General features: G+C 44.1%; 1 protein-coding gene across 1 annotated transcript in view; it reads left to right on the top strand.

Moving 5' to 3' along the window:
- The window catches only part of LOC144828412 (uncharacterized), a 2343931-nt gene that overhangs the window by 73279 nt on the left and 2247511 nt on the right, over positions 1–23141 (top strand). The window contains exon 3 of the mRNA XM_078686536.1: positions 2053–2094. The gene's annotated coding sequence lies outside the window, so the exon portion shown is untranslated. The remainder of the gene's footprint in view (positions 1–2052; positions 2095–23141) is intronic.

Here is a 23141-nt window from a genome sequence, read left to right as displayed (position 1 = left end):
TCCTATAGATTTGACCTAGGACTTATGTCGACTAGGTCTCTATCGAATATATTAGACTTAATTGTGAGTGCCAGCTAGCTCAGAGGTCACTAGAAACTTTCTCGAATAAACAAGAAGGGATTAGTTTCTGCATAAACATGACAACTTTGTTTCCCCAAGAATAAAACTGATCTTCAGAGTCGTGGAAACAATAGATAGATATTTTACTCAGTCAAGCGTGCATGCTTCGTTTCATCAGAGGTGCAGAGAAATAGCGAGACGGGCGTATTCAATAAAAGGGTTTCATTTAACAGTCTTCTTTCTCATGCAAGTAAAGTGAACTGCTACAATCGTAATACTGGTTGCAATGTATACTGCGTACAGTAAGAAGAGTATTATAAAATAATACTGTAAAAGCATTGTATGGTTCCTAGACCATAGATAAATACATACATAAATAACAAAGCTAAAAAGCACTCATCTGATGCTTCTAAAATACGCCTACCCTGATGTACCTAACCTAAGTCTAGTACGAGGGAAGACATAAGTGAGGTGTAGCATAGGTTTATTTTTTCTTTGTCAAGAATCTATCCAAGATTTCTCTTAGGGTCTGATCAGCTCCATACTTTGGTTTTAGAATGAAGGAGGTCTAGTATATCTGTCTCGGGACTCGATTTCCCAACACCCTGCGTGGGGAGCTTAGAAACACGGGAGCTGGATTCTCAGCGAGAGAAAGGACAGATTCTCTGTCAGTGCGTCAGCTGAAGGGTTGGCTTCCTTCGGCACTTGCTGTTGCTTGCTGTAGCGAGCTGCGTCGGGCAAGTAGATAGTCGAGCTGCTCCAAACCACCGTGTGTTTGCTAGGGAAAGTGTAGGCATATTTATACCTTGAAGGTATCTAATTTGACATAAAGCCGGACATAATACCATCATCAAAGAACCCCAAGAGAATGGTAGTTCTTTAAAAACTCCATGAAGCCGAGTTTTCCAAGAAATCGTTGTAGCTTTTTGGAACTAGTGGAAGTAGCCACGCCTGTATTTGGACTGGATGGGTTATGTCTAAATATGGGTATAATTTCTATGCCTATATAAGGGCAATTGAGAATTATAGCTATATAAGGGCATGAATCGGTAAATTACGCTTGGATTCTAAAATGCTACACAACAAAGCAATGCTGCACACTGGGCAAAAAGGATCCTCTGGAGGGTATTACAGCTTATTTTACTAGCGCATGAGCCGTAACTACTGCCCTGACGGCCTTCCAGAATAACACATCTGACAAGCAGCCATGTGAGCATCTGCCCACATTATTATTAGTCACCACTGCATTGATTCACAATTTCTTAGGGAGGGAATTTGTACCCTCTCTTTTCTGCAGTACCCTTGTAAAATCCAATCCTCTGATTTACCTCTTAGGAAGGGGCATTGCTCTGACTTTGATTCACAAAGGGAGAAATCTGCTGTTAGACGTTTCCAGCAGGCTAAGTCATTTACCTTCAGGGTTATTCTACCTGCAGATTCCTCACGACCCTCCCCACTCCCCTTTATGCGACACAGATTATCAAGATTTAATAAGGGTCTTCGTTAGACTAAGCAGACATCCAGCTACCATTACATATGTCTGCTATGTTCCATGTCTTTGGCATGGAAAGAAATAATGTTTTACCTGAAGTCAGCATACTGCGATGGCACTTTTATGCAGCTTTGTGTTATCATGTCCAGAGGTGGGTTGCAGTTGCAACAATGGCCAAAGGCTCCACCTGTAGCTATTGCATCAGTCTCTGGATCCAGTTTATGCATAAGGAGATTCACAAGGTGAGGAATCACAAAGTAACAAATCTGCAGTTACAGTATCCACAGAAAGTAGCCTTACCGGAAGTAAGTAATGCATTGTTTCCTGCTTTAAATCCATTGATTCCAAAGCCATGAGAGTTTATTGTATGGGGCTCAGACAGCCCTGGCTAAGGGCTAGGATGTGTGTTGCATTTAAGAAAATGTTTGCAGTAGGATGTGTTTTGTATTTTGTTTGTTATATGAAGTATTACTTTTAAACTTTTTATTTACTCTCGACAGGTTCTGCCAAGAAAGAGAAAACTGATGAGAGTTCAGTACCAGGTAAGTACACTACCCTGTTTCAATATTGGGTCTGGTCCCCAGCAGTAAAATATAGGGCTTTAAGTGGGATGAAAAGACTGGGGGGTCACTCCAAGGGGCTTGGCTTATGTAATTAAGGCATGGGTTAAAATAGCCTAAGCTAAAAATCTTTGCTTAGCATATAGTGCGCTGCCAAGCTTTGTCTAATAAAAGTTTTGACTCATTAGAGTGCCGAGGGTTAATATGCCTGCTGCTAAGAAAGCGTCCCATTCAGATGACAAAATGCATCTAAAATAAATAGGTCAATGCATTGCCGCTATTGTCAGAGATCCTTTTGTTACTTGCAGTTTATAAGTTAAAATCCTAATATAGAGCAGGGAGCTATTAACTGCTCTCAAAGAGCTGCATGCAAACTGCACGAAAAATATTAGAGCTATACGTGCGCTGGACGTGCTGAGGCTTACCTGCCTGACAGTATCTTTTTAAAAAACTGTTTGTTTGCACTTTACTTCTTGTGATTTTGAGCGGATTACAAGTTGCTGCTTTTACCTACTTCTTGCTGCCCAGAGCCTCTGGACTCCCCGGTCCACCACGAGCAGAGCTCGATTGTTGTGGTGGGAACCCATTGGCTGAGCCAGCGCCAGTAATTTTTCCAACTTCCGGTAGGAGGAGGTGAGCGTTCTAGCGCTCGAGCCCTCCTCCCTTTATAACCTGATGCCGGGGGCAACGCGCGCTGGACGTGCTGAGGCTTACCTGCCTGGCGTTATCTTTTAAAAAAACTGTTTGTTTGCACTTTACTTCCTGTGATTTTGAGGGGATTACAAGTTGCTGCTTTTACCTACTTCTTGCTGCCCAGAGCCTCTGGACTCCCCGGTCCACCACGAGCAGAGCTCGATTGTTGTGGAGGGAGCCCATTGGCTGAGCCAGCGCCAGTAATTGTTCTACTTCCGGTAGGAGGAGGTGAGCGTTCTAGCGCTCAAGCCCTCCTCCCTTTAAAACCGTATGCCGGGGCAACGCGCAGTGGGTTTGCCAAAGGCAAGCCCGACTGCGCCCGTCCGCGCCCGTCCGCGCCCGTCCGCAACCAGGGGCCACGCATTCTGCCCATTTCTCCCAGTCCTAGACAGCAGAGGAGCTTATATCCCTCCAAGGTATTGAGTCCATCTCCAAATATCTCCACTGCACCCTTGAGAATAACGGAATATTGCAACCAAAATACTCTTCCTCACCCCTTGTTATGGGCCTCGCTCTCGCCACTCCCGTCACTGTCCCCGAAGCTCCCCAACCTACTCCCCCTCTCAGCTGTCATAGTAATGACCAAGACCATCTTTCTATCTGGTACCTGAATACCCGCTCGCTGGTTAAACACCAGCTTGAGATTTTCTTAATTTTAGATACTGTTAAACCAGATATACTGCTGTTATCTGAAACGTGGCTCAGAGCCGAGTCTACCCCAGATATCTTGGCCGCTATCCCTGATAACTACTACATTCTCCAGGCAAATAGGCCTCAGGGGAAAGCGAGTTGCTGCCATTATTTACCACATCTACAAAGCCAATTCCATCACGATGTCTTCAAACCCCTCGGTTGATTTTTTACTATTCAAACTCAATTCCGACAGTCTCCCCCTAATATTTGCCCTTTTCTATCGGCCATCCGGCCAGCTACCGAATTTTCTCTATCTATTCGGTAGTATGGCAGCCGAGCTGGCAATAAATCATGCGAAAATTCCTATTATAGGGGACTTCAATTATTGGCCCCATGCTCAGCACGAAAGTGCATCCTCAATGGAGTTTACGGAGCTCTTAAATGGCCTTACTGTTACTCAGCACATCAATGGAGCCACCCACACCAAGGGCCATATCCTGGACCAGGTCTGGTCGCTAAATCTGGATATGTCAAATCTTCAGATCTCCCCATGTGCCTGGTCGGATCACTTCTTTGTTTCCTTTTCTCTACCCAAAACTGCGGTCATTAAATCCTGTATCTCTGATCCCCTCGCGATCCGGAACTGGGGTCGAGTTGATATTTCCTCTCTCTGTCTCTCTTTGGCCGTATCCACCCCATGCCCATCTGAGCCCTCCGGCTCATCATTCTCAGTCCATGTCCAGGCTGAAAACATCAACGCGTGGTTGGCCGAGGCCAGGGACACTTTCGCCCCATTGAAAACACTCAAAAATAAACGGCCTCATGATGCCCAGCTCTGGTTCACCCATGATTTGAAAGATAGGAAACTCGCCCTTCGACAAACCGAGCGAAAGTGGAGACTGGATTATTGTCCTTTAAAGAAGTCGATTTTTCTCACTGCTTTAAAAGATTATAAATCTGCCATTCTTTGGGCAAAAACTGAATACTTCTCCGCTAAAATCTTAAACTCCTCCAACAAATCCAAAGATATTTTTTCTATAGTTAATGAATTAGCAAAACCCGACTATTAAACCTTTGTCATCACAGTCTCACAGTCCCTTTGTGACTCCCTTAATAGTTACTTTTTCGACAAGATAATCAAAATTAAAACTATCATTCCTAAGACCATCTCAAAGCTTGATCTTGGTAGCGCTCCTGGGAATTCCTTGTCCCTTCTAAATTTCCCCCTGATCACCCAAGAGATGTTCTTCTCTCTTCTTAGTAAAGTTCGATCTGGTTCACCCCTTCACAGTTGTCCCCCCACATCTCTCGTAAGATTTTTCTCAATCTTCCAGGCACACCACTCTCCTTATTAAACAACTCCCTTTCTACGGGGGTGGTTCCCAAAGCCTTTAAATCGGCAGTGGTCTGCCTCATCCTTAAAAAACCTGGTGCGGACCCTGCGTTCCTGAGTAACTTCCTGCCCAATATCGTTGCTCCCTTTTCTGGGCAAAGTCTTAGAGGCCTTTGTAGCTAACTACCTCAGCACCTTTGTGGAAAGTTCTCAGTTCTTAGATCCCCATCAAGCCGGATTTAGACCCCAACATTCTACAGAGTCCATTATTTTGGCGGTTCATGACGAACTCAGAAAGGGGGCTGACCCAAAACATCTCACGGGCCCTGGTGCTCCTGGATTTGTCGGCAGCGCTCGACACCGTCGAACATGCCATCCTCCTCACACGGGTCGAGAACGCCGGCATCCGGGGCCCCCCCGTTGAGATGGCTTGCATCATTTCTACAAGACCGAAAGCAAGCAGTCCGCCTCTCTACCTTTATGTCTAAGGCTAACGGCCTTACGTGTGGGGTCTCCCAGGGCTCTTCCCTTTCCCCACTATTATTTAACCTGTATATTTATCCTTTAATCTCAGAGCTTCAGAAAAGACCTGTGGTCATCTTCAATTATCCGGATGACCTTCAGCTCATCTTTAATATTGACTCCTCCCCCACCTCTATAGAGAATGTCCAGTCGACTATGACGTTCATCAGTAGTTGGATGAATGCTAATCAGCTCAAGCTTAATCCTGACAAGACTGAGCTGGCCCTCACGGGGCCCCCAGGAAATCCCTGGAACTCCAGTTTTTGGCCACGCTCCCTGGGATGTTCACCATCTCCGGTCAACTCAGTTAAGAGCCTAGGAGTCACCATCAGTAAGGATCTCTCCATGGGACCCCAAATTAAGTCAGTGGTGTCGGCTTGCTTTTTCCACCTTCGTCGCATCAGGAAAATCAGCAGATTCCTCTCCCATGATGCCCTGGTTCAAGTCACTCTGGAACTGGTTATATCCTAAATTGACTACGCAAACGCACTGTGCACCAGTATACCTGCTTACCAATCCCGTCAACTCCAACTTATCCAGAACCAAGCAGCGAGTCTGATCTTCGGACAGCCAAAGTCTAGCCATACCAAGCCCCTCCTTAAGAGCCTTCACTGGCTCCCTGTGGCCCAGCGCAGCCTTTTTAAAATGGGCTGTCTGGTTCACAAGGCCCTTTCTCTTCAAGGCCCGGCTTTTTTAGCCTCTCGTATCCACCGCTATACTCCGTCTCGACCCCTCTGATCCTCTGGTTCAAACCTTCTGTCTACCAGCTCCTTCAAGCGTTAGAAGCACGGGGGATTGAGATTTGCCTCGCAAGCCCCATGCTTTTGGAACGCGCTTCCCCTCGATCTTCGTCTTACCTCCTCCTACTCTCTATTCTGGAGGGCGCTGAAGACTTGGCTATTCTCTCAAGCATACAATTAACGTTTCTCCCCCTCGCTGCAGCGTCCTCTGTTTGTCCTCTTAAGGGCCAAGAAACCGTCGGTGTACGTGCGCTGTATAAATACTTTTTATCATATCATATCATATCATATATTTTCTGCCCAGTGTTTCGTTGTCCTATTCTTGCAAAAAGGGTTAACTTGGGTAGAAATCAATTCTTATTATTAAAGAGAACTCCTAACAAATGTGTACCATTTTAAATTCTGAATTTGTGTTTTTTCAGTCCAAGGACTCTATACTGCCTACCAGTATGGATGAAATGTGACTCCTACTCCTTGTAGGCCTCTGTCTTATGTAACATTTCCTACATACTTACACTGCTATGAGTGGCGCTATAAAAGTAAATGAATCTAAGAGACAGTGGTTATAGAGTCTTGAGTGGCATTGTCAAATGGCGGTACTGAGGGAATCAGTGGCGGAGGTGGTAATTGGGGGGGCACCAACAAACAGTGTCGCACAGGGCGTCACTATTGCTAAAGCCAGACCTGTAGCAGGGCTTTAAGTGGGATAAAAAAAAATGGGGAGTCTCTCAAAGGGGTGTGACCGATGTAATTAAGGGAATGGCTAAAAAACACCTAAGCTGAAAATCTGTGCTTAGCATATAGTGTGCTGCCCAACTTGTCTTTTGCTGTTTTTGTCATTGCATCCAGATATATGATACAACAAGAAACATTTTACCTACAACAAGTCAGGATTATTGGTTTTGGCAATGGTTGTTAGTTGCATCAGATCGATAGCCAGCAACTATGGCTTCGTTGCATATAATACTGAAAATGCTTCAGCTCTGAAACGTGATTGGGAAAGAATAAAACAAGCCTCTTTGAAGGTACATCAAAGGCTTAGCAGTGGTACTGCTGCAGAGTTGAGATTTGTTCCCACCCTAAGGCTGAAGGCAAAAATGGAGAGCCCGATATGGCCCATCTCAGCATCTGCATTTGAGAACTGCTAGCACTACCAGCAGCCGGCCCTCTTAAAGCCCTGGTGACGTTGTTTCTGCTACTGCATGTTAAAAATAGAGGAGAAATGCAATAAATGAATCAATCAATCATGCCATTTATAAAGCGCACTACTTACCTGTACGGGTTTCAAGGCGCCGGGGGGGGTGGGGGAGGGTGCTGCTAGTGATCGAAGAGCCAGGTCTTGAGGAGTCTTCTGAATGCCGCTAGGTCTTGGGTCTGCTGTAGGTTGGTGGGTAGGGTGTTCCAGGTCTTAGCGGCGAGGTGGGAGAAGGATCTGCCACCGGCAGTTGTTCTTTGGATACGGGGAAGTGTGGCGAGGGCGTGGCTGGCGGAGCGGAGGTGGCGGGTGGGGGAGTAGAAGTTGAGTTGTCTGTTGAGGTATGCTGGGCCGGTCTTGTGGAATGCTTTGTATGCGTGGATGAGAAGTTTGAAGGTTATCCTCTTGTTGGGGAGCCAGTGCAGGTCCCCCAGGTGGGGTGTGATGTGGCTGCGGCGGGGGATATCGAGGACCAGACGTGCAGAGGCGTTCTAGATGCGTTGCAATCGTCTTAGGAGCTTGGCCAATGTTCCTGCATAGAGGGCGTTTCCGTAGTCCAGCCTGCTGGTGACGAGGGCCTGGGTGACTGATCTTCTTGTCTCGGTGAGGATCCACTTGAAAATCCTGCGGAGCATTCGGGGGGTAATGAAGCAGGATGAGGAGACGGCGTTGACCTGTTTATTCATGGAGAGGGTGGAGTTGAGAATGATCCCCAGGTTGCGTGCGTGGTCGGTGGGTGTCAGGCCTGTTCCTAGGGTTGTCGGCCACCAGGAGTCGTCCCAGGCTGAGGTGGAGGAGCCGAGGACGAGGACCTCCGTTTTGTCCAAGTTCAGCTTCAGCCAGCTATTCCTCATCCATTCGGCTATGGCCTTCATTCCTTCATGGAGGTTGGTTTTGGCGGTGTGACGGTCTTTGGTGAGGGAGATGATTAGCTGGGTGCCGTCGGCGTAGGAGATGATGTTGTGCTGTCGGGTGACGTGGGAGAGCAGTGCCATGTAGATGTTGAAAAGCGTTGGGCTGAGGGAGGAGCCCTGTTGGTACGCCACAGATGATTTAGGTGGCAGTGGAGCGGAAGGGAGGGAGGCGGAAGCTCTGAGTTCTACCGGAGACGAAGGATGTGGTCCAGTCCAGGGCCTTCTCTTGGATCCCGGTGTCGTGTAGGCGTGTTCGTAGTGTGCGGTGGAAGACCGTGTCGAAGGCGGCTGAGAGGTCCAGGAGGATGAGGGTCGCTGTTTCTCCGTTGTCAAGCAGGGTCCTGATGTCATCGGTGGCGGCGAGGAGGACGGTTTCGTTGCTGTGGTTGCTGCGGAACCCGGACTGGAATGGGTCCAGGATGCTGTTCTCCACAAGGAAGCGGATCAGCTGTTTGTTGACGATTTTCTTGGTGACCTTCGCCTGGAACGGGAGCAGGGAGATGGGTCGGAAGTTCTTGAGGTCCTTGGGGTCCACCTTGGGCTTCTTGAGTAAGGCTTTGATCTTGGCGTGCTTCCAGCTTTCTGGGAAGGTTGCTGTCTCGAAGGAGATGTTGATTACTTTCTGGAGCTGGGGTGCGATGGCTGTGCTGGCTTTATTGAAGATGTGGTGAGAGCATGGGTCCAGCGGTGATCCGGAGTGGATGGTGTACATGATCTCGCTGGTGTCCTTGTCGTTGACGCTGGTCCATGTGAGCAATAAACAAAAGAACAAGGGAACCCTACTCACAACAGAGCCTGGGTAAGTAAGTATTATAGGAAAAACAATGGCTCGTGTGGAGAAGATACTTATTAATAGAATCGAGAAGAGGCGAAAAAACGCATGTATAGGCAGGGTTTAGGTGAGATGTCAAATAGAACAAACAATCCAAAAACACAGATTTGCGTTTTTCAAATAAACTGTATTTAGGTATGGATATACAGTCAAGGCAATTATTGCACTAAATAGCAACGTTTCTTTACAGTTGTGTAATGTGTCCCAAGTGAAATTATGAACCAAAAACATAGAAATAACGTTTGTGAAACAATATGTGAAAAGGTTTCAAATAAAGTTTTTTGTATCCAAAAAAGCGACCACTAAAATTTTTCACAATACATAACATCTATGTAGTTATAGAATGCCAGTTTCAGCAGTACACTTTTCTTAGTTGTTGGGGTCGGTGTGAATCTGGAAGTGCATGTGTTCAGCGGTGCTGAGGGTATCCTCGGTGTTGGTCGAGACTCTGATGGTGTTCCTGTGGACAATGGCGATTCCTCCTCCTACGCCGTTGGTGCGGTCTCTACGGGTAATCTTGTAGCCTTCTGGAATGGCTATGGAGATGTCGGGAGCTGAGGTGGGGTTCAGCCTGGTCTCCGTCAGGAAGGCAATGTCTGGGGAGGTAAAATCGAGGAGATCCCATAGGTCGACGGCGTGTTTGCAGGCGGAGCGGGTGCTGAGGAGTATGCATCTGAGGTAGTTGGGTCCTTCGGTGGGTGGTATTGCTGATCGATTGCTGGTTAAGCTGCAGTTCCAGCAAGTGAAGGCTCCTTGGGTGCGCTTCGGGATGGGCTGGTAGCAGGTGTGTTCTCTTCCGGTGTTGAGTGCGTGGAGGGTGCTGGCATCGTAGCACTGTCGGTCGTTGTGGTGTTTGTGGGGGCCAGGGGTTCTGGGGCTGGGCGTGGTACAGGCACGGACGGGCTAACTGAGAGAGTGAAAATGATTCTTTAAAGGATTTCCTTCCCTCTACAACGCTCGCCTGTCATGACCTCATGCCATAACATCTCAACCAGTGAAGTGAGCAGTGTGAGCTGCGCACATCGATGTGACTGCTGTCACAACAGTCTTGAAAAAAACGAACCGCCTGTGCCAGGGCAAAAAAACAAAGCCCAATAGAAACCCGTTTTGAGGCCCCCTTTAAACAAGCATTTGCAATGCAACGGTCTTGCCTTAAGGATCTTAAAAGTATTTAACCATGCAGCACATTATCCTGGGTGTTATATCAACTCTTCTCATTTAGCCTTACACAATTGCTGTAACCGGATGAAAAGAGCATTTGTTCTCAGTTTGTCACCATGGAAAGGGGTTAGGGTAACTGTTAGCCCCAAACAATAAAGTTTTACAAAAACCAACATGCATTGAAAAAAGCTAATGCATTGACAAAGTGAAAAGGCTGGCAGCATAAGTCGGACCAGCTAGCTTTGCAAATCCTTGTGTTGCTTTGTCAGGGAGGTGGAGCAGCAGAGGAATGTGGAGGTAAAGAACAGTGTGGTATGAAACTGAAACTGTGCATGAGCAATAGCTAGACTGAAACAGAAGGGTGTTCTAGACTCGAGAAAGACACGAGCCGAACATGAAATATGATCTGCGAAACAAATATGCTTTGTGAAACTTGGTATGGTTTGAGATCGGGCTAACCTTTGCTGGAATGTCAAGGTTGAACAAGCACTGGCAACGACATTAGGTCTGGCTCTAACTTTAAAATAATGTTGTATTGTAATGTGCAGCATTACAAGTTGATAGCATGGAAATGGATATGCATTTGTATGGATACAAAGAATCGTAGAAGAATTTTAGTAAGGATTAAAAGGTCGGGTGCCAAACCTGAATATCCATGTAGGTTATTGACTGTCCTCCTACTATCCGTGCTGAAGCCAGAGAAAACCACCATAAATTATTTCGTTATCGAAAACATGTTAATATATGCGGTCATGTGTGTGCCCCTGAAAGCTGAATTCCAGGCAGCTAAATAAATAAACAAAATGAGTACAACTGTGTGGAGGGCAAGCACGTTTTTGTTGAAGCACATAACTTCTGTTCAATCAAAACATGTACTTTTGGCTCCCAAGATGTGGGCAGAGCCAAAGCCTCCTCTCCTGGTGATTGTTTTTCACATAATTGTTTGGCGATAGCTGCCCTGACAAGCCAGGCGAGGCCATGAACACATTTTTTAAAAGAGAGCTGACCGAAAGGCTGGTATTTTAGTAGTGCAAGGACCATGTGTTAAAATCCCAATATTATAGGTTGTGGACTAGATTGTGAAACCTTGTATTTGGATATGGTGATATTAAGAGACATTCTGACCAGTGCAAAGAAGCCTGGACACCAACTAAAGGCATGGTCCCTGATTCTGCTAGGTTTGCTCATCGCTTGTATCATCAAGTTGTTTTAAAACCTATTTATTTTATTAAAGATCATCATGAGACAAGAGTTTTAGCATTTGCTCTGAGGCAAGCAGAAGTCTGCAGTATTTTAATGTTATGCCAATGTAGAAAGGCAAATGTCAACCAGGATAACATCAAAATGTTAGAATCAAATTTCTTTAACAGCAACAAAGATGCTGTATAGTGAATTCAATGGAAATGCTGGGGTTATTCAGTACTTTTCAAATACTGTGCTCATACCTCAAGTCAGTGCAGACACATCAGCAAATGGGATTCTCTCATTTTCCATGTACGCACTCCCTCGTGCACTAGGGCTCAACCACCATTAAGTCTACAACGTCTAATAAATAATGGAGGAGGAGTCAAGCTGGAGACCAAGATGGCCGCTTAGGCTCCCGGCTCCGTATACCTCCTCATCCTGCTACAAGATCCTGCTTGATATCCTGTGCCTACGCTACGCTCCCGTGTAGACGAATCAAAATAACCTCGAGACCCCGAAAGTTCCACCGGTTTCGAGAACGGAGAAACATCGTCTTGAAGTTTGCGGCCTACATCGGCCCTGAAACCGAGGCCGTGAGTAGAAATCAAGCCGGCACCTAGTTGAGCAACATCGGACACAGGAGTTTGGGAGGGGCCGGTCCACCGGAACGGAAGTGAAGTTTTTGTCCGATCTTCGCATTGAACATCCGAACAGATTGGCGCTGCGAAGGAACATCCCACAGATGCTGTGGATGCAAGTTGGGTATAAATTGACGGAGCCAGTGCCGTTAACGGCCTGAAAATCGTCGGAAAGGTGACCCGGCGGATGCGGTCACATCCTAACGACGGCTCCGGTCTATCCTGCACGCGATTGGAGCGGGTGTCATCATCTTTAACTCTTTTGGGTCTATCCCTACGGGCCCGAGGGACTGACCATGGTGGAAATGTATGACATGACACCCAATATTGACCTGCGTAGGATTCGAACCCAACCCTCCAAGAGGTCAAGGGAAAGTCGCACGGATATCCTGGGAAGACATGTCCTCACTGGGGGATTTCCGACACCAGACCAGACTGACACCAATGAGGGGGAACAATCAGCGATGGCCGGGGTTGGACCCACGCTTGTGGCTCTAATGGCGGCTGTCGGTGGTCTTCACCTTTCCTTGAACCGGAGAGCCCAAGCTATGGAACGCAAATTGGATGCCGTTACTTTCGAGATGGGGCAAATGAAAGCGGCTTGTGCTCAATTTCATGACATTGTGAAAGTGGCGGCGTCCACAGCAACTGGTTTAATCGATGCCATCAACCCTGTACAGCGAGTGGGGAGTGAGACTCTGATTTGCAAATCAGCTAATGGCTATGTGTCGGAGGTCCCTGTTGTGTTGGCATGTTCAGTATCGACATTGACGGAGAGAGAACATCGATGACATCAGGACCCTGCTTGACATCGTAAAATACATCTGAGGGCTTATGTGAGGACTCAGGAGTGGTTTGATGAGGTGGCCCTCTTGCTTTTTTCGAACTCAGTTAAACGTTACTGGAAACAACGTCGGGAGTTCTTGATGGGGCGGATCGGACTTGGTGATAATGTGAATTACTATGCTGTGATGTTTCCGGCTCGCTCCTGTGTTCAGCCAAGCGGACACTTCTGGTCTTTTTACTCTTCCAAGATGGCGACTGTTTGGTTGGAGAACATTCGTGTACCTGATCGAACTGGCCAGGGCTGAGACCGGCTTATCCTTCAAGATATTTGTTCGAGTTGTGGCTGTGTGGGACTCACTTTATAATGTTGATACCGGGAGGCGATGTAGGCGAGTAATGAATCCCCCCATCTTAGCTCGATTGTGTAACCGTTAAATATCCTTACTTAGGGGGAGGCTCAGAGTTAGCGGGAGGGGAGAGGCCGGGAGCCTGTACACAGGCCCTACTCCATTTCCCTTTTTTTTGGGTTATTGTTTAGATGGGGCGACAGACACACTGCTAGTTAGGGTTTGGCGTAAGCACATGCAGGGGTGCAGGGTGCTGTGCGCTTTGCGTTCTTTGTTTATTTTAATTTCTTTTCTTATTCTCTTAATTATCCTGACTCCTTTTTTCAGTATTACGGTGATAATGCGAGCGTCATTAGTTTGATTTGGGTATCTTCTACATACAAGGACTGTAATGTATCCTGTTCATGATCTAAGTATAGGGTGATTTTGTGAGCGGCGGGACCGAGGGGCAGCACCCTTTGAAAGTGCGAACCCTGTTAATTCCATAATCCTGATTGTTTAGGAGTGTGATATGATAATTGTATGTATCTGATTGCATTACACCTGATACGTTCTTATTGTTATCGCCTTTTTAAAATTAATAAAAGTAAAAAAAAAAAAGTCTACACCGTCTTCTAAGGTAGTTCATTTCTTATTAAAGAAGGGACTATGCAGGCTTTTTATAATTCAGATGTGCACCCTATACAAGGCATAGGCTAGAAAAAAACACAATAGCATGTAAATTCATGTCTTTTCTGCAGATGGTAGAGTCAAGTTAGTTTGCAGTGTAAATTGACTATTGACTTTGGTCATGTAATTAAAAGCACATGCTGGTTACCACTTAAAACAGGTTTAAGATATTTGCCCATGAGGACCGAAGCCAACCTAGATTTTTAAGACAACTATTAGTTATGCAAACTACTGTTATTTGAATTTATTGAATGTAAATATTTCTAAGCTGGATACATTGAAACTCTCTGAGTTTGGCACTCAATATGTTTAAATGGCCAGATTGGTGTTCTATTATGAATCTCAAGCATGTCTTTTTTTAACAATGTTCTACATTTTCAGTTTGGTTCCAGGTAAGGAGAAATAGTGTGGAAGGAATTTTTACTGGAGACACTTTTTTTTATACCTGGAGGGGAAGCTATCATTGTGACATGATTTTTCCTCCTCAGTTGCGGGCGCGCTCAGTCAACAACGTGACATCATAGCTGCAGGCTGTCTGTCATGCAGTGACATGGGAACAGGCCTCACGGGACACAGTATGTGAAAGTACCTCAAAACATACCAACAATAATAATAACACAAATAGTAAATAACAATTGCCACAAAAAAAAACTAGTGACTGCATGATGTTAGAATGCATTTCATGTATTGAGTAATTGACCATAAGTCAATCGTGAATAAACATACAGAGAAAACCTCAAAGGTCTAGAGACCTATCTGATAATCCTTCCCAAGAGGCCTATTTTTCCAAAAGAGGTGAGGTTGCGAGCTGTAAGTGCCTAGGTTACTCATTACACAAGCACATACCCACCCTTTGGTAAGGGGGTGATACATAGACACATACTTCACAATTTTCCTTTTTACAGTAGTCGTAACGTGATTCAATAGATTTTTAAAACAGCATTTTATTCCATTTCTTTACCACAAACTATCTACTGATATCACGATGGCTGTCCCATGTCTGGAGTTAGTAGTTCCTCCAGTTCTGGTATTTTCTTTGAACTGCGGTACGTGTACTTTTAATCTTCCTAGTTATTATACAGTACTATAAGTATCACAATGCACATGTAAAATAACACCTGGCATAGGACAGCAGGAGAAATCTGCATTAACGTAGTAACCGTATCAGAGCGTTTACTTGGATGCTTCAGTACGATCTGAGAATGCCATCTGCCAGGTGTGGTAAATGGCCATATTCTAACTGTTTTTGATGTTGTCTGGTAGGTGCAATCGTACTTGTGTTGCGGGTGAGACCTCCCTACCAGTACCAGCACAAGAATGTAACTAAAAGAATTTCGCTTCAGTGCTCTGAATAAGTGTCCAGGATGCATGGGACGTTCAGTCTCCATTGCTGCAGTACAGAGAATGTCAAGAGCAGGCTGAGCAATCAGACACTTCAACATTCAGTCTGTAACAGCTGATATTGGACTGCTCTGGAACAAACTATTTCAAGTTCTAGTTAGGGTATTAGTGTTCTATGACGGGCTGTTAATATTGTAAATAGCGGAACCGAGGCACAAAAAGATTAAATGATTTGCACAAGATTGCACAATAAGGGAACATAGAGGCGCCGGGATTAGAGCTCAGGCTCTTTATTCTCTCTTGCTCATCTTGCTCGCTCTCTTAGTTTGTCATTCGTGCTCTCCTCCTGCACCCTCACTCGTTTTTCTCTCCTCTTTTCACTCTTTCATTCTCTGTATTCGCTCTCTTTATCTCCCTTGCTCTTTTCACTCCCAGTGCTCTCTTCCCTTCTCAAACCCGTTGTCTATAACATATCCATAAGGAATCCGCCCCGCCAGAACAGCGCCAACCCCCAGCCAGAAACAAGTTAAAATGCCGTTTTCCTCGAGATTTCTTGGTTAGCTTCTGATGCAATGAAACCTTCACTAAGGAAAGAAGGAAAAGTATGATTGTGCCGTTTCATGTGTCAAGAAAGGAAGGAGGGGCTGCTCAGAGAGGGGAGTGACGGAGGGTGGACCCTAAGGGACTGCTGGGGCCTGCCTTGGGGGGCGCTCCATTTCCGGCACGATGACAGAACAGCCCCCTCACCCAGGCTAGGGATTCTTGCCGCCTCTGTGATTAGCTGCGCTAGTGATGGCCGCACCTCCACTGAGTGAAGGCCTAGAAGGTCATTTGCTGTGTGTGTGTGTGTGTGCGTGCATGTATGCGCGCTCTCTGAGGCGGCACAACAAGTTGAAAGTTGAAACAGCACCGGCTCGATTGTCCGGCTGCTTAGAAAGTAAAAACGCGCACAGCACGCTAAAGGTAAACAAAACACATTGTGATTTACATAAGTTCTATTTCTTTGAAGACACAAGAACACATAAACTGGAGTGGGGGGTTATGGGGGAGGGGGCGAAAAGTCACAGACCGAGGGAGGGGGCCACAGACTGAGGTAGGGGGCGGGGAGGGGGCTGGAAGGGGGAAGACAGGGAAGAAAATAGTTTTAGGAGTAAAGGGGCCAATAGCCTTAGAAGGATACAAATGATGACTGAGTGTTAAGTAATGCACTCCCAGTTATGGTTAAAGAAGATTTATTCCTGAATTTGAACATCGACAGAACAGCCTTCCCTCAGTCCTTCTCCCAGAAACACCGCAGTCAACTGACTGGCTGTGAGGGAGAACAACTGATGGAAGTAGAATACATACTTGAACAAAAAACAATACACAGTGATGAAAACATTCCTCGTGCTGCAGCACATCTTCCTCCTTAATATACAAAATTAATTTATAACTAAAAGGGATAAATACAACTATAATACAATTTACTCATCATCACAAACAAAGTCTTTTAACCACTTGGGTTTTGTGCGAGTACGTACTAAACGGTCACTAACAACAGCATTACTGTTTTCTGTAACCTCTGCTGTAGTACTAGTATTTTCCTTAGTGCCAAATCTAGTACTTGTACCAACTTCAGTATCATTTTGATTTGTAGTAGTATTTAAAGTGATGTTAGTATCACCTGCTGTTCCAGATATCCCAGCGCTAACATTAGTATCAACCATGCTGCTCTTCACAAAGGAAGATTCAACAGCGGGGTGTTCACATGTGTCAACACTAAAGGACTCTTCAGCAGGACGACTAACATTACCAGAACTGTCTTGAACAACACTTTTAGAATATCTTTTGTCATCACTAATAAGATCATCTTCAATAATAAAATATTAAGACGCTTTCCTTGACAATCTGGAATTCTCATTTTTCTTATACAAAAGAATGTCACTCTTGAGTACTGCAATACGTTTTAAGTTCCATACTTTTCCATCACATAATTGTACTGCATTGCGGAAAATGTTAGTAACCTTTAAAGGTTCAGAAAATTGACTTTCTCCTTTTTTGACCTTCAAAAGTTTCTTAACTTTAACCCATGCACCAACACTGATGTTACAAAATTTAACATTATGTTTTAGGTCATATACCTCTTTGCTTTTAAGGTGTTTATCTTCAATCCTGGTTCTTAATACATCTGTTGGTATGCAAGGTTTATGGGTGTTAAACATCCATTCAGGATTACATTTAGTACGAACAGCTCTCTCATGACTTCAAAAGGTGAAACACCTAAAACCTCATGTGGAGATGCTCTGTACATCCAATGGTTTTGGACAATTGCAATTCCCAATTACAATTATTTCCAATGGTAGATTGTATAGCATTTTTTAAGACTCTGTTGAAGCACTCAATCATGCCATTCCCACATGGGTTGTAAAGGGAAGTTGTACAGTGTCTTATCCCCACTTTGTCAAAGTAATCTTGAGCAGTTTTTGATGTAAACTTTACACCATTGTCACTTACTAAAAGAGCGGGGAGTCCTTCTTCAACAAAAACACCATCCAAAAATGGTATTACCTCTTCAGAATTAATCCTCTCGACGACCTTCAAAACAGGCCACCTAGAACAAAGATCTATTACAGCTAAAACATATTTATTCTGAGAACCAATAGGTGCCATTATGTCAATTGCAATACTGTGCCAAGGAGACTTTGGAATTATTGGTTCAGCCATGGGGGGTTTAGAGTAACAAGAGTTTTGGCAGAATTGACACACCAAATACAATTACTAACAAATCTTTCTATAAATACATCAATTCCAGGCCACCAGTACCATTGTTTGATCCTTTGTTTGGACTTAACTATTCCACCATGACCCTCATGACACATTTTAACTATAGCTTCTCCAAGATTGGTCGGCGGAATAACTTTATCATTTCTCATGATGTTTACCGTTTGACATAGAAAGTTCATTTCGAACTTCCCATAAATGCTTTAAATCATCAGATAATGAACATTTAGATGGCCTTTCTGGATTTGCTACTTGAACCAAGTGAGGGTGTTTTAAAAACGAGGGTGTTCCACAAACCAACAGACAAGAATGCGCTACAGGCATACCAAAGTTTTCATCCTAAATCCCTAAGGGAGAATTTGCCGGTGGGCTAATTCTTTCGGATTCGCCGCAATTGTTCAGATCGTGCAGAGTTTGTCACGGAAGTAAATGCCCTGACATTGAAACTTCAACAGAGGGGGTATCCTTCAAATACCATTAAAAGAGCTAAGAAATGGGCACTGAATGCCAACCGCGATTGCCTTCTTGCCACAACAAACAGACCCAAGACAAATAAACCTGTCTTCGTTTCGACCTTTAACACAGCATCGCAGCAGATCAGACGTCTGGTTCTGCGAAATTGGAAGATTCTGAATACAGGGGGACTACACCTAGAGAAGCCACTCTTTTCATTTAGGTGGAGTCAAAACCTAAAGGACCTACTGGTCCACACGAGACCGAGAGTCACTAATATGATTACAGACACCAGACCAGTGACCGGTCTTCCAAGACTGATGGGCCACACAAGATGTGGTTCCTGCAGTGTCTGCACCTTGACATCCAATACTAAACTACTGGATCTGGGCCTTCGCACCCCCTGGGAACAGAGATCTCATACCAACTGCAATTCCCAGGGAGTAATCTACTTGATTACGTGCCCTTGTAATAAATTTTACGTGGGGATGACAAGCAGGAAGGTGCGCACCAGGATTACTGAGCACCGGAGTACTATACGGTGTGGAAGAACGAATACCAGCATGACAGCCTATTTTTTAGAAGTGGGACACTCTGCCGATGAGCTCAAATGGACTGTCATTGAGAAATTGAACTTAGGCAGACACATGGCAGATGAACACCGCATTCTCCTACATCGAGAACAGAAATGGGTCTACCGCCTGAAAAGTCATGTCACGGGCTTGAATGATGACATAGCTTGGCATGCATTGGGCAGGCGGTAGCTCTTTTCTGGTGGGGATGGAAGGTCAGAGCGGCTGTGGATGAACTGTATATACTAAGAGGGATAAGATCACACAGTCTGGCACCATGAGACTTGTTTCTTAATCTGTCATGAGACTACCAACACATACAGAGGGCTCACAAGATCACAATAGGGACCTACAACAATACTGTAGTCCTTGGAGGACCCTTGTGGAATGCCTGCCTTTTATGACACGCGCTGATCTGTACATGGGCTATATTGGTGTGGTTAGCTTACTGCATTGTTCTTCATTCGGAGGCGGTCCCGTCTTAGACCCGTGGAGTCCATGATGCATCAGAGGCATTCGGGTCCGGTGAGGCTTCCATCTGTGTGCATGTCCTTTGTGGGGAGGTCGAGCGTATTGCAGGTGGATGCCTAGGATTGATGGTAACTGACTAACGCTCTGGCTATTGTTGAGCATAGGACTCGATTTCCCATGGTTCCGCGGTTTCGCACGTAATGCGGGATGACGTAGGACGCCTCCCGACGCACTCCGTGGAGGGTGTGACCTACAGGCGGGACTTTCAGGTTATTTTAACTCTCCACAACAGATCGCCAGTATCTACGTGGCGATCCAAAGACAGGCAGCCATACGAGATGTCGTCCTCGGAACAGTAAGGAGTTAGAGAGGGGCTCGGGTATTATAATGACCAGCTATTCTCGAGGCAGATGGCATTGCTCGAGCTGACACCATTATGTCATGAGGTTGTAGGCTCATATACTTTACTCGCGGTGGCTCACACCTACGACATCTTGAGCTAAACATAACTGCAGCTTGGGGACGAGATGCTTCTTTTCTCTTGTTTTGTTATTTCCCTTCACTGCAGGTTGTGTTCTTGGGACACCTACCTGCAGGACGCCATGTCGAGTTTACTTCCTTAATAAACTCGGTGAGTTAGCTGCATGAAAGTTATTCCTTTTTGCTCCCGATGATGCTGCATGCGGGGCATATAGGCTAAAATTAAACATGATGATCGGAGATAGAGGGCGGATGCATAAAGATATGTAGCTTAATTTTGAGCATAACATTGCACATAAAGTTTTATTTTACTTTATTTCATTTTACATGTTGCTGGTGGGTGCTAAATATGATACCCCCGAAGACCATAGACAAAAGGAAAAATCTTCTATTATGACTAAGGAGGTTGTGATGATATGATTATATTCTTTTTCCCTCCCTCGGGGTTCTAACAATATACTTACAGGGGATCTTTACTATTCCAGCATATGTTTCCCTTGTTGTTGGGATCCCCTCCATACATGTTGATTCAACTGGAATCCCATGCGATCAGTGAATTGGTACGTTGACCGAATTACGGTGTGACCAATAGTGGGACGGGCAGCAACACATGTCCTGAAGAAGACCGGGGTGACCTCCGTGGCACAGTAAGTCAGTCGAAACATGTTGACAAAGGCGGTATTAGGAGGGTTGTTTTGAGAATCTTTACATTTCTTGAAAACACAAAGCTGGTGCATCAGATATTGCCCTCATAATATTTTCAAATTCCACATTACACTCTTCTGACCAGATGAACTTTGTTTTGTTTTTGAGTAATTGACTAATGTTCAAAATATTGCTAGAAAACTCTTACAATTTTTGAGTAAAACTCTACCAAACCAACAAAAGACCGAACTTCATCTTTGTTTTTAGGATGCAGAGCATTCAATACAGAGTCAACAAGAGCAGGCTTGGTTGAGATCCCTTCACCACTAATGACATGTCCTAAATATGTGATGGACTTAACTGCAAATTTGCACTTGGTGTGTTCTACAGTTAACCCCTTCTGTTCTAGGATACCCAAAGCTTCTCTAAGAATCATGTCATGTTCCTGTCTTTCTTTTCCATAAACTAGTATATCGTCCTTGAAACAACGTACATTATCAAATTTGCTGAAAGGTCGGTGCATCAATCTTTGAAAGATTGCAGCCGCAGATGCAAAAGGTAATCGCTTGTATTGAAAACACCCTGAGGGAGTATTGAATGCTGTAAAAGGTTTGCTTTCCTCAGAGAGACAAATCTGGTGATATGCAGCAGATAGGTCTATCGTGGAAAACCAATTAGCATCTTTAATTAAGCTCAACATTTCTGAAATCTTTGGTAATGGAAAATTATCAACTACGATGTTGTTGTTTAGATGTCTTAAATCAATGCATAGCCTCAACTTACTGTTGCTGCTGCGTGCAACAACAATCGGAGAAATCCATTGAGATGATTCAATAGGCTCAATTATATCAGCTTTGACAAGTTTTTCTAACTCAAGATCAACTTCTTTTCTCAAACAAATGGGAATATTTCTAACTTTATGAATTTTTGGGCCAGCATCAGGTTTCAATACTATTTTGTGCGGAAAAACATTCAATTTGCCAATTTCTTTGCTGAAAACTTTAGGGAAAGTATCTAAGATTTCTTTGCAAAAATCTGTGTTATCATCAATAAGCATGACAGGATCGTCACCACTGGGATTAAGTATGATCCCAAGATCACCTTGATCTCTCCATCACAATACTGAGGGACCTTTTTTTGATACATACAATTTCCCAAAGGATTCCCTTCCTTTAAATCTAAAAAGAAGTGACCGGAAACCAACCACATAAATCTTTTCTCCCGAAAATCCTTCCGGATGAATATCAGAGGGAGATAGTAGATTTCCTAGTTTCTTAGCAAACTTATTATTCCAGACCTCTTCATTTACTATTGTGTATGGGGATCCAGAATCTGCATATATCTGGATGTTTACACCACCCAAAGACCATAAGCACAAAGGTTTATTTTTCTTATCCCCGGACTTATCAATAATGTTCATTAAAAACAGAATCATAGTTACTGTTGTCAACAACTATGTTATCAGCAATAGTATATGAAGAAAGCTTCTTGACTGAGCGGTTATCCTTATCTGAGCTAGATTCAATGTCATCAATACACTTAACTTTAACAGATTTCTTTCTATGACAAACGTTGGCAAAATTTCCAATAATGTTACAATTTGTACATCTGTGTTTTAAGGCAGGACACAGTTTGTTAGATGCCAGGCGTGAACTACTACCACAACGAAAGCATTTTAAATTTTCATACTTCTTAGAAGAATCATGTTTAGAAGGTTTAGTGTTAGATTTCTTGTACTTGTCAGAAGATTTATCCTTTATTTTGCTGACGGTAATTTCATTTTTTTCATCAGTTTTGGTTTCATTTTTTAATGCTTTGGCACTGCGACTAGAAAGCTCAGCTTTTCTAACTATTGCTAAAATATCCTTTAAATCTGAATCACCATTAATCCATAGGCGATCTTTAATAGACGGATCTCTTGCATACATGACCACTTGATCCCTTATAAATTGATATTATAAATGGTCAAATTTACAATCATCAGCAATGAGTCTAAGAGCAGAAACATACTCATCAATAGTCTCATTAGCATCTTGCTTCCTATGAAAAAACTTGTACCTTGTGATTCCGATACAAACTTTAAGTGCGAAATATTTATCAGAATCTTTTAGAACCGCCAAATATTCATTAATATCTCCACTGACAGTTCCTTTTTGCATGCGGTCATAAGCTTTCAATCCTGCAGGACCAACTGAATATAAGAAAAGCGTTTTCTTTCTGTCTGCAGACATTTTATTATCTAAGTCAATGACCTTAATGAAATTTAAGAAATAAGCTTTCCACTCTAACCATTTTATTGAAAGTTCAGCTCCTGAAGACCAAAATGGTTGAGGTGGTTGAATTGTGAAATTTTGCTGTGATGCCATGTTGAATTTTAAATGATAAAACAAAATTAACAAATACAGGTACGAATATAATATAATCAATAAATAAGAAAAATTCTAAGTAAAAATTAATTGTACCGTATGAAAAGTAGGGAGATAGTTGGCTGGCTGATGACTGTTGCTCATAAAATGGACATCGTGTGTTTCTTTTCTTCAAAACAACTAAAATGGTCTGTTGAATAATTATTAAGAAATCTTGCAGTGACTTCTAAAGTGAAATGGAACGCTAAATATAGGTAAAATGATGATGAAAGTGCCTATAATTCCTCAATATG

The sequence above is a fragment of the Lissotriton helveticus genome, chromosome 4_1 (genome assembly GCF_964261635.1).
Source record: "Lissotriton helveticus chromosome 4_1, aLisHel1.1, whole genome shotgun sequence".
NCBI classification, from domain to species: domain Eukaryota; kingdom Metazoa; phylum Chordata; class Amphibia; order Caudata; family Salamandridae; genus Lissotriton; species Lissotriton helveticus.
Note: the sequence above shows the minus strand (reverse complement) of the source record. Positions and strands in the feature narration are given on the sequence as shown.